The sequence below is a fragment of the Ranitomeya variabilis genome, chromosome 3, assembly GCF_051348905.1.
Source record: "Ranitomeya variabilis isolate aRanVar5 chromosome 3, aRanVar5.hap1, whole genome shotgun sequence".
NCBI classification, from domain to species: Eukaryota; Metazoa; Chordata; class Amphibia; order Anura; family Dendrobatidae; genus Ranitomeya; species Ranitomeya variabilis.
Window position 1 is genome coordinate 731,722,047 of NC_135234.1, and position 12,323 is coordinate 731,734,369.

Here is a 12,323-nt window from a genome sequence, read left to right on the forward strand (position 1 = left end):
TAAACTTTTTAATTATTTTGCGCACCATGGACAAAGGAACATCAAGATCTCTGGAGATGGACTTGTAACCTTGAAATTATTGATATTGTTCATCAATTTTGGTTATCAAGTCCTCAGACAGTTTGTTCTTCTTTCTGTCCTCCGTGCTTAGTGTGGCACACACAATGCAAAGAATAAGCCAACTTCTCCCCTTTTTATTTGGTTTCAGGGGTGAGTTTCATATTGCTTATACCTGCTACTTGCCACAGGTGAGTTTGAACAAGCGTCACATGCTAGAAACAAAGTTATTTACCCACACTTTTGTCCTGCCCATTTTTGTGGTGTTGTGTGAAATTCTGTTCAATTTGCTTTTTTATTTCTCTGTGTTTTTTGTGATGTTCCAATACACACAAAGGGAATAAAACATGTGTAACTGCAATAATTTTCTGGGAGAAAAAGTTCATTTTCCGTAACCATTCCATTATGCCAAATGGCAAACTCTGCTCTGCTAAATCTAAAAAGAAAAAAAAAAGCCATGTACATATCAGTCTTCATGTTGGCCCTACACCAGTGTTAATGTAGGGGTTTTCCTTTGAGCAATATAAGGTATAAGTGGCAAATGCTTCGTATACTCGGCGAGGAGTCTTAAAGGAAAGCTGTCTCCTCTGAGCCTTTTTCTCGTACACTGCACTTCTTGAGCTTTCCTGTGTGTTTCTTTTTTTGGTTCTTAATATCTTACAGATAAATGGCTTCTTTTTTTATCTTGCACTTATTGTGGTCTGAATGGGAATGATGTGAAACAAGCCTGTGCTGCATCAACAGGCAGTCTCTTCTATAGTATGTAGAACTTTCCCGTTCAATACCTCTAGTGATATGTAATGTAATAATGGTCACCCAGACAGGAAACCACACGATTGCCTGCCAATCTGAACAACAAAATAAAGGTGGACTCTGCATAGGTATGGAATACAATCACTGGGTAGTAGTATTTTCCGACTGTACATATTTGTTAATATGGTTAAAGGATCGGCCTCCACCTTGGCTTGGGAAGTGTGGGGGGTGTTTTATAACTTGCTAGAGAGCAGATCTGCTATTATACAAAGTCAGAAGGGCAGGAGAGTTGGCAGCAGGTGCAGAGGCATTGTATCATAGTCTATAACCGTGACCGCTTCTCTCCTTTTGGTGGCTCACTACATGTGTACAGCAGGGACACGGGAGAGGGCACAGACAGGGTTTTGAAATGGGGATTGCCAATTTTGTTGAAAGGGTAAAATGCTGAAACTCTTTATAATGTGCCTACTTTCTGTTACGTGCCTGTACCGGTACCAGTTGCACCACTGTTGTTGTCATCATATGCCTTTTTTAGGCTGAGCATTTAGGAAGTATTGCACATTGCTACCATGTGATTTTCCTGGAGTTATCCTCCTCTTCCTCTTGACTTTATTCCAGCCAAGTACCTAATTATCTTCACAGCTTCTGTACAGCAACCAGCTTCTACTTTCAAACTCAGTCCAGCTTCTTGGTGTACTCTGTACGCTGCTGTCTCAAGTTATGTTAACAAGCTCATCTCTGCTATCCTGGTAGGACACTTGCTCATCTCTGCAAGCAAGTTACCAGTTTGCCTATACATCTTTGCTATACCTGTAAATAATTTAATCTCTGTAAGCAAGTTACCAGTTTGCCTATACATCTTTGCTATACCTGTAAATAATTTAATCTCTTCAAGCAAGTTACCAGTTTGCCTATACATAATAATAATAATAATAATTTTATTTATATAGCGCCAACATATTCCGCAGCGCTTTACAACTTATAGAGGGGACTTATACAGACAACAGACATTACAGCATAACAGAAATCACAGTTCAAAACAGATACCAGGAGGAATGAGGGCCCTGCTGCTCGCAAGCTTACAATCTATGAGGAAAAGGGGAGACACAAGAGGTGGATGGTAACAATTGCTTTAGTTATTTGGACCAGCCATAGTGTAAGGCTCGGGTGTTCATGTAAAGCTGCATGAACCAGTTAACTGCCTAAGTATGTAACAGTACAGACACAGAGGCTATTAACTGCATAAAGTGTATGAGAACATGATGGAGGAACGTGATTATGTTGTTGTTTTTTATTAATAGGCCACACAGGGATAATTAGGTTAATGCGTTGAGGCGGTAGGCCAATCTGAACAAATGAGTTTTTAGTGCACGCTTAAAACTGTGGGGATTGGGGATTAATTGTATTAACCTAGGTAGTGCATTCCAAAGAATCGGCGCCGCACGTGTAAAGTCTTGGAGACGGGAGTGGGAGGTTCTGATTATTGAGGATGCTAACCTGAGGTCATTAGCAGAGCGGAGGGCACGGGTAGGTTGGTAGACTGAGACCAGAGAGGAGATGTAGGGTGGTGCTGAGCCATGGAGTGCTTTGTGGATGAGGGTAGTAGTTTTGTACTGGATTCTGGATTGGATGGGTAGCCAGTGTAATGACTGGCACAAGGTAGAGGCATCGGTGTAACGGTTGGCGAGGAATATGATCCTGGCAGCAGCATTCAGGACAGATTGGAGCGGGGAGAGTCTGGTAAAAGGTAGGCCAATTAGTAGAGAGTTACAATAGTCCAGATGAGAATGAATAAGTGAGACGGTAAGAGTTTTTGCAGAGTCGAAAGTAAGAAAAGGGCGAATTCTGGAAATGTTTTTGAGATGCAGATAAGAAGAGCGAGCCAGTGATCGGATGTGGGGGGTGAATGAAAGCTCGGAATCAAGGATGACTCCAAGGCAGCGGGCATGTTGCTTTGGAGTAATGGTGGAACCGCACACAGAGATGGCAATGTCGGGCAAAGGTAGGTTTGTAGAGGGAGAGAACACGAGGAGTTCAGTTTTTGACAGGTTCAGTTTCAGATAGAGGGAGGACATGATGTTAGAGACAGCGGTAAGACAATCACTGGTGTTTTCTAAAAAGGTCGGCGTGATAACAGGAGAAGAGGTGTATAATTGGGTGTCATCAGCATAGAGATGGTACTGGAAACCAAATCTACTGATTGTTTGTCCAATAGGGGCAGTATACAAAGAGAAGAGGAGGGGGCCTAGGACTGATCCTTGAGGAACCCCAACAGTAAGGGGAAGGTGAGAGGAGGAGGAACCAGCAAAACAAACAGTGAAGGATCGGCCAGAGAGATAGGAGGAGAACCAAGAGAGAACGGTGTCCTTGAGGCCGATGGAGCGGAGCATAGTGAGGAGGAGCTGATGATCCACAGTGTCGAATGCTGCGGAGAGATCCAGGAGAATTAGCATGGAATAGTGACCATTAGATTTAGCTGTTAGTAGGTCATTAGAGACTTTAGTGAGGGCAGTTTCAGTAGAGTGTAAAGAGCGGAAACCAGATTGAAGAGGGTCGAGAAGAGAATTATCTGAGAGATAGCGGGTAAGACGGGAGTGGACCAGGCGTTCCAGGAGTTTAGCGATGAAGGGAAGATTAGAGACAGGTCTATAATTAGCGGCACAATTTTGATCGAGGGAGGGCTTTTTAAGTAGTGGATGTATGATGGCATGCTTAAATGAGGAGGGAAAAATACCGGAAGTGAGGGAAAGGTTGAATATTTTTGTTAGGTGAGAGGTGACAGCCGGGGAAAGGGACTGGAGGAGATGCGACGGAATGGGGTCGCTGGTGCAAGTGGTCGGGCGAGAAGATGCAAGGAGCCTGCTTACTTCTTCTTCTGTAACTGGTTCAAAGTCAGAGAGTGAACTAGATGCAGTGGGGGAGGGAGGACAGTGCTTGGTATGAAGAGATTGGGAGATGATTTCCTGTCGAATGTGGTCAATTTTTTCTTTGAAGTAATTGGCCAGATCGTCAGCGTGGAGATCTGTGGTTGGGGCCTGCTCTCTTGGGTTGAGTAGGGACCGGAAAGTGTCAAAGAGACGTTTAGGGTTATTGGACAGCGAGGTGATGAGGGTGTTGAAATAGGTTTGTTTGGAGAGGTGAAGGGCAGAGTTGTATGTTTTTAACATGAACTTATAATGGATGAAATCTTCGGGCAGATTAGATTTTCTCCACAGACGTTCGGCGCACCTGGAGCACCGCTGCAGGAAACGTGTTTGCAGCGTGTGCCACGGTTGTCGCCGTCTGTGCCGAGTTGTTCTATGTATAGGAGGTGCAGCTTCTTCCAGGGCACTTTGCAGGGTTTCATTGTAATGCTTCAGAGCAGAATCAGGACAAGAGATGGAGGAGATTGGGGCCAATGAAGACTGCAAGTTCTTCATAAGTTTCTGGGTGTTAATGGCCTGTATGTTTCTATAAGTGTGGAAAGTGGGGATGACCTGAGCGGGATGGCAGTTCTTGATAGAGAATGAAAGAAGGTTGTGGTCAGAGAGCGGGAGAGGGGAGTTTGTGAAATCATCCAGTGAGCAAAGCCGGGAGAAGACCAAATCAAGGGAGTTTCCATCATCATGTGTTGGAGAGTTAGTATGCTGCGAGAGGCCGAAAGAGGAGGTTAGAGATAAAAGGTGAGAAGCAGATGGGGAGAGGGGAGAAGCAATTGGGATATTGAAATCACCCATGATGAGGGTGGGGGTGTCTTTGCATCTTTGCAATTCCAGTGAGTAACCACATCTCTGCAAGCAAGTTACCAGTTTGTTTATATCTGACATTCTTGTGTATAACTGCATTTCTGCAGCAAGATACCAGTTACCTACTCATCTCTTATTTTCCTATTCTATCCGCACATCTGGCTCTGCTGCATCTGTTTCTTCCATCTGCTGCTATAATTTACCAGTCCTCGCTGATACAGAGCCGTCCGTCAAGTCCGGGGCAGCTGCATCATTGCCTCTGATCTGTGCTGCTTTACCTGATCTGCGGCATAGAGAATCCCCTTCAGCAGGTGAGGCCATAGCACTTTTTACTTTTTTTAGGAATAACTTTTGTTTATTGCTGGCTGCAGAATGAGTTAACTGAGACCCTGTCAGTGAGCTAATTCTGAAGGAAGAATTTGCAACTCAATCTGCCTTTTACAGGCGCTTTTCAGTTGATTTATTAACATAGGCCACATTAATGTGGAACTGAAATTTCATGTCATCCTGATTTTTAGATGAGAGAGAAGCTCAGAAAAATGACACAAAAGGATTCCAAAACTGTCAGCACAAGCTCACTGACTGATTCTCCGATAACTCATCCTGCAGCCACCAATAGCCAATGCAATTTACAGGCCGCAGAAGACAAAAGGTGCATTTTTTTAATGAAACCCAATGGGAAAAATTACTTTAAGCCAAAAATTTAGGTAAAACACAAATGTTCTGGTTTTCATCCGGTCACACTGCAGTATTCCTTAGTAGGATTCCCTAAGATATCTGTATAGATCCAACAAATGCCTCCTTTTCTGTTGTATTGGCATGCGTGTCCTGTAGGCTTCCATATTAATAGAACTCATGCGCGAAATGAGCGCTGCAGTTCTATTTCACCTGCCAGAAGCCTCCACCAGGGGGCGATGTCATCAAACTCAATGTGTGGCTGCTTCCCATGTCCAGGAAGGGAGAAGGTGAGTCCCAGCTACTTAGTGCATCCCTTGCAGGACCCCCATATTTTTAATTATAGGGGTAAATGATCAATCCATGGGCCCCTTGAATTTATGTTTATTCTTCGGTTTTCCTGTACGCTTCTGATATTCACGTCTCCCATTTTGTATTCTTGTCTCATTTGCTTACCCTGACACCCAGTGCACAACAACAACTTCTATATTCTGTGCTCCAGGCAGGTGATGACGACCCACTATCCCTCCCGATCCCTTTAACATGCATGGTCATCCCCCATTCTGTCTCCTATGTTACGCTTTTAGTTGTGTCTTATCTCTGGCAGTTTTTTTTTTTATATCGTGAGCTGTTTGTGTGGCACTGCTTTATACGATGCTTCTATAATGAAGGCAGATTAGAGTTGTAACTCTCTATGATAAATAAGTAATGCGCCATCTTTATGGGCCGATCAGTAAAAACGGGGACTTGTCTGTAAGAGTTATTAGTCCTTCACTTTCTAGAACTGAGAGCACAGCTCAGGTGCAGAGGAAGAATGTGGCGAGCCGTTCTCTTATTACCTACACTATATGATGGGATTAGAATTGGTGGATGACCCCGGATATCCTGGACCACGTGAGCCGTGTAGCTGTACCCCGCAGGGGGTTAATATATATGCAACACTTACATATTTCAATTCATTTAAATTGCATTCTTGCCATGTTTCTTATGCTTTGTGTAAGCTTGTTAGTGCACATTCGATCACACTGTGTGAGCCCATGTGCCATGAAAAGTCTGTGTGAGCCCATCTGCCATGGAAAATCCGTGTGTGAGCCCATCTGCCATGGAAAATCCGTGTGTGAGCCCATCTGCCATGAAAACTCCATGCGTGAGCCCATCTGCCATGGAAAATATGTGTGAGCCCATCTGCCATGAAAACCACGTGTGAGGCCATCTGCCATGAAAACTCCTTACGTAAGCCCATCTGCCATGAAAATTCCGTGGGTGAGCCCAACTGCCATGAAAACTCGTGCCTGAGCCCATCTGCCATGAAAACTCCGTGCGTGAGCCCAACTGCCATGAAAACCACGTGCGAGAGCCCATCTGCCATGAAAACCCCGTGTGTGAGCCCATCTGCCGTGAAAACTCGTGCCTGAGCCCATCTGCCATGAAAGCTCCACGTTATTCAGATGGGACTGGATTCTAAAAAATATACCTGTACAACAGGGGACATCCCTCAATTCTTGGCTGATGTAAAATTAGCTTTATTCGCCTTAGGCTACTTTCACACTAGCGTCGTGCACTGCATGTCGCAATGCGTCGTGCCGACGCAACGACGCTAGTGTTGAAAGTGCCGCACAACGGTGGCAGCGGATGCAGTTTTTCAACGCATCCGCTGCCCCATTGTAAGGTCCGGGGAGGAGGGGGCGGAGTTCCGGCCGCGCATGCGCGGTCAGAAATGGCGGACCGTCTCAACAAAAAAAGTTACATGTAGCGTTTTTTTGTGCCGACGGTCTGCCAAAACACGACGCATCCGTCGCACGATGGATGCGACGTGTGGCAATCCGTCGCAATGCGTCGCTAATGCAAGTCAATGGCGAAAAAACGCATCCTGCAAGCACTTTTGCAGGATGCGTTTTTTTCTCCAAAACGACGCATTGCGATGGAGGCCAAACAACGCTAGTGTGAAAGTAGCCTTACTCTACTCCAGAGCCAGATCTCTACTGCTGCTCTTGCTGCTGCTAATGTTTGCAGGCTGCAATCAGGATGTCGCAACGACGCATGTGACCGCTGCAGCCAATCACTGAGCTCATCCTCTTGAGCCTTCTACATCAGCATCACCTCTGATCCTCCTTTTCTCCATCTCATTGAGTAATTACAAAGTAAGAGGGCATGGCCGAGCAAAATGTTTATTTTTTGGGGTGCACATTTCAGACAGAGTAATTGTGGAGGATTGCCGTTGCTGCAAACTACCTCCCAGCCCGAGAGAAGTATGGAAGGAGATAAAACTGATACGTACTAGGACTCATATCAGCTTATTTTTACTAATTGGACTGCAATGTAAGAAAAAATGTCAGGAAGATATAAGAAATATTACTATTTTTCATATTTATGTAATTTGTTTTTTGATCTCTATACTACCCCCTTAAAGGTAATTTTCACAACGATCCATTCCCCCGAACTGTTTATATGGTCATGTTGCTCTCAATATATAACCCATACGTTTACTGACGGAGTCTGTTGCTCCCTGTCTGAAAAAAAAGTTGCTCTTTCAATACATATGCAAATGAGGCTTAAGTGCACTGGACTTGGTCAAGTCTCTGTTCCCCGCCCAGTCCAATCTGCCTCTGCTTCACTGACAATTCGCTGACTGCATAGGCAAGCCAATGAGCAGAGGAAAGGGGGGCTAGGTGGGAAATAAAACCAGGGAGGTGGAGGCCCAGGAAGTGCTCTGATAACACCCAGAGCACTCAAGTCCATTTGCATATAAATAAAAGTCGCAACTATAGTTTTGTTTTTAAGTCAAGGAGCAATTACATAGTTATCGTGGGGAGCCAATGTCAGCCGGTGGCCTTCTATCATAGTCCTACTATGAAGCGGAGCCGCAGGCTGGGCTTCATGGGAATTACCGTACACTATATACTGTGATAGTGTAGTATTGCAGTACATCGATCAAGCAATGCAAGGTTCAAGTCTCCTATGGGCAGAAAAAATAAAGTAAAAGATTTTAACCAAAATATAGTGTATAAATAAAGATATAAATGTTTAAATTGACCCTCCCTGTCCCCCTCCCACCCACCAAAAAAAGCTATATATTTGGTATCATTATGACTGTAAAAATAACTGCTATCACAATATAAAATTATTTAAACTATTATATGTGTAGAGACACGGGGGGGTTTGTTTCTGCGGGAGAGGATTGACAGTAGCTGATTACTCTCCAATTGGTTGCCTCATTAATGAAGAAGTCCACTGCTGCTCTACTTCCTGGCCTAGAACCACAAATAGGAACACAAATCTAAGAAGGAAATACCCCAGCAATTCCTCTTTGAATCTTCTTTTCCTTTTGATTCGTCTTTTGTCCTACATTACAATTATATATGGTAAATCTTGTTTTTTTTGGCCATGCTCACCTGCTTATCACAATCTTGTGTGTGACTTCTTTAAGACAGCTGCCTGCAGCAGGAGCCTCCCCCCACTGTTCCATAGGATGAAAGATCAGTAAGCCATGCCTCCTTGGAGCTTCAGCGAACTATCAGCAGAAATTTGAGCTCAGCAGGAGATTTAAGGCCCCCATACATATTAGATTAATGTCTGCTGAGCAAGTGGGCTTGTCTGGTAGTCTATTATGTAAGGGGGTAATGGATAGAGGATGACTGAGGATCCGGCATACCCGATTTCAGACTGCCTTTTTTTGTCCTCGGAGAGATTAGCCCCTGCCAGAGATATCTAGTGGCGGCTTTCTTGTAGTAAAAACAGCTACTTGTTATGGGGCCCCTAACTTGTGTGTCTTAATTCCCCCCATACAGTTTCATATTCATACAGACTCATACATGATCATCAGATACTGTGCAAATGTTCTTCCATTGTGTGTACGTATTCCTACCGGGATCTGTGTATGATCGGCTGGTATTGTGCCCTGGTCCTGCTGATGAATCGGACCGCAACACCTACTGATGTGGACATAAGTGCCAGACAATCTCATACAATATTTTGTCACTACTGGGGCACAACTATGAGTTGACAATTTATGAAAAATGCAACCTCCTGATGTTGAATAGACAGATTCAGCTCTGTTACATCAGCTCTGCTCTGCTACATCAGCTCTGTTACATCAGCTCTGCTACATCTGTTTCGCTCCATCAGCTCTGCTCTGCTTCATCAGCTCTGCTACAACACCTCTGCTCAGCTCGTCTCTGCTCCCTCAGCTCTGCTACAACAGCTCTGCTCTGCTACATCAGCTCTGTAGGTTCACTGCCCTTTAAATGATTCCGATGTAGACGCAGGAGTGAGATCGTGTGCATTTAGCAAGTGCTGCACCTAATAATAGACTTGGTGGCACTGATGGTGATCATTGCATCTATTTATTTACTTGAGAATATTCAATATTTCTGCTGAAGAATTTCTAATGAATAATCTTTCATTAAAGGATCTGTCCTCTTGGACATTTTTGTTTTTTACTTAAATGCATATATTTTTAATAAAAAAAAATAATTTCAATTTGGTTTAGCTAAAAACGTTGAACCGTCTTGCTTTTACCGGCCCTATGTTTCCCTGTGCATTCCATTGTGATGTGGTCTGTGTTTATAAAACAGCTAAAAGAAGCTCAGAAAAGACAGATAAAGAGTTACAGACTCTCCCAGAAGGAGTTCACTGACGGATTCTCAGGTAACTCATTCTGCAGCCAGCAATAAATGAGGCTATAGAAGGCAAATTGGCACGTTTTTAATGAAACTCAATCACAAAAATTAGTTTAGCTTGAGTATTGTTACCTGTCCCATTAACCAAGGAAGATGAAACTCTCGTTTTTGTGATCATTGGGGGGTCACAGCAGTCAGACACTGAATACCTGGTCTGTAGTTAGACAGGTGATGAGCTGTAATTATAGGAGACCTTTCTTCTGCGCATGCGCCAGTTCTGATGCCACTTTTGGGTTACTTTCTTCATCTTGTGCTACTGGAGATACCATGCATGTTAAATGATTCAGCATCAAGTTGAAGATGAAGTAACATGGTGTAGGGTTGTTTCCCCATCCCAGGCCAAAAGTAAAGTGCGTATGCGCATGTCCTATGCTATAAGATTTAAGTGAGAGATTTCAAGCGGCGTATGGATGATGTAAACGACATCCATGTCACTTAAAAAAAGGACTGGTTTAGTTCAGACATGGCCAGCAGATCGTTGAGGTCCACCACCTCCAGAATCGGTTGATGCCTAGTGATTCGGCCACCAGAAGTAGATGTGTGCTGTGCTGGCTCCATACCATATACTTTGGGCGACCCCTGCACCAGATGTTAGCTGATGTTGGACCCCTACAGATTTTTTTAGTCCAGGGCAACTTCTTTCTTAGGTCTTTATGTAAGATCTCAGATATGAAGAACCCAACAGAGAACAAAGGCGTTGGGTTACTGTTTACGACTTTGCCCAAAAAGGTTGAAATTGATGGCCAAACTTGCCCCAAGCAAAAACAACTGATTCCCTCCTGACGCCGCACCCCCGTACCTCTTTGACCTGAACTGATTTACTTGAGTTTGAAAAATCTCTAGTTCTAGTTAATTTATGACTCTGCCCAGTTTTGTGTCGAGAAATAATGTAACAGGCTTACCAATCATTTTTTTATGGTGGGTTATTTTTCGAAAAATTTATCTCTTTGATGTAATATTTTGGAAAATATATACACTTTCTCCTTCCTTTGCTGCTTATAAGAGGAGCGCTGAGTGTAAATTGCTCTATCTATGGCTGGATAGTACAGAAGAAAGCTTCATTGTTCATGAACATTCAGGAACATGTAGTCTTCGTGCTGCATTGTTATATCAGATGGACAGAAATTGTCTTATGGTGTCCTCTGTTATAGACACATTATGGGTAATTGGGCAGAGATTACATCTAACTTTAAGCTGTTTTCTGTAATTGGAAGCATCTTGTTTCTACGCTGGATATCATTTACAGACATTTCCACAAAGAAAACTAGATGATTGATTATTGTCTGTTCTAGAAGCAAAGCCTGATGTTGATAGGACAAATACTGTCAGATCTGTCCTTTGTAGATACTGTACTATCTGCTCTATGAATGTAGAATTTTTTTTATTTTTTTAATAAAGCGGCAAGGTTATGCCTTCCTTTTGAGGACAATATGTCAGAAGCTGAGGTGCAGAGCTGTGGGATATATTGTTTTATATAATTTGGTTTGGTATTTTTATGTAAAAAGTTGTAAAACTTCTGCCCAGACTTACAGAGAAATCCTTCGGGTCTTGCATGCCCCTTCCACTTACAGAGAAAGCCTCTGAGTCCTCCTTCCCCTGCCCACTCGTAGAGAAAGCGTGTGAGTCTTACTTTACTCCACCTACTAAACCTGTGAGACCTCTCGCTTACCACTCATAGAGAAAGCCTGCGAGTCTGGCTTTCCTTGCCCACTTGTAGAGAAAACCTTTGAGTTCTGCTTTTCCTGCCCACTCATAGAGAAATTCTACTAATCTTGCTTGCCCTTACCATTCAAAGAAAAAGCCTGTGAGTCTTGCATTCCCCACCCACTCGTAGAGAAATCCTACAAATCTTGCTTGCCCGTCCCACTTATAGAGAAAGCCTGTGAGTCCTGCTTCCCTACCCAATCGTATTGAAACCCTGTGAGTCTTCCTTCCCCTGCTCACTTATAGAAAAAGCCTTTGAGTTCTGCTTCCCCTGCCCACCCGTAGAGAAAGCATGATTCTTACTTTCGTCACCTACTCATAGAGAAAATTCGTGAAACCTGCTCTCTCTTCCAACTCGTAGAGAAAGCCTGTAAGACCTACTCTCTCTTCCAACTCATAGAGAAAGCCTGCAAATCTGTTTTTCCTTGCCCACTTGTACTGAAAGCCTGTGTGTCCTGCATTTGCCGCCCACTCGTAGAGAAACTCTGTGAGTCTTGATTGCCCCACCCACTTATAGAGAAACCCAGTGAGTCCTGCTTCCCCTGCCCACTCATAAAGAAAGCCTGTGAGTCCTGCTTCCCCTGCCAACTTGTAGAGAAACCTTGTGAGTCTTGCTTCCCATGCCCACTTGTAGAGAAACCCTGTGAGTCCTTCTCCTGCCCACTGAGTAAAGAAAGCCTGTGAGTCCTGCTTCCCCTACCCACTTAGGCCGGTTTCACACGTCAGTGGC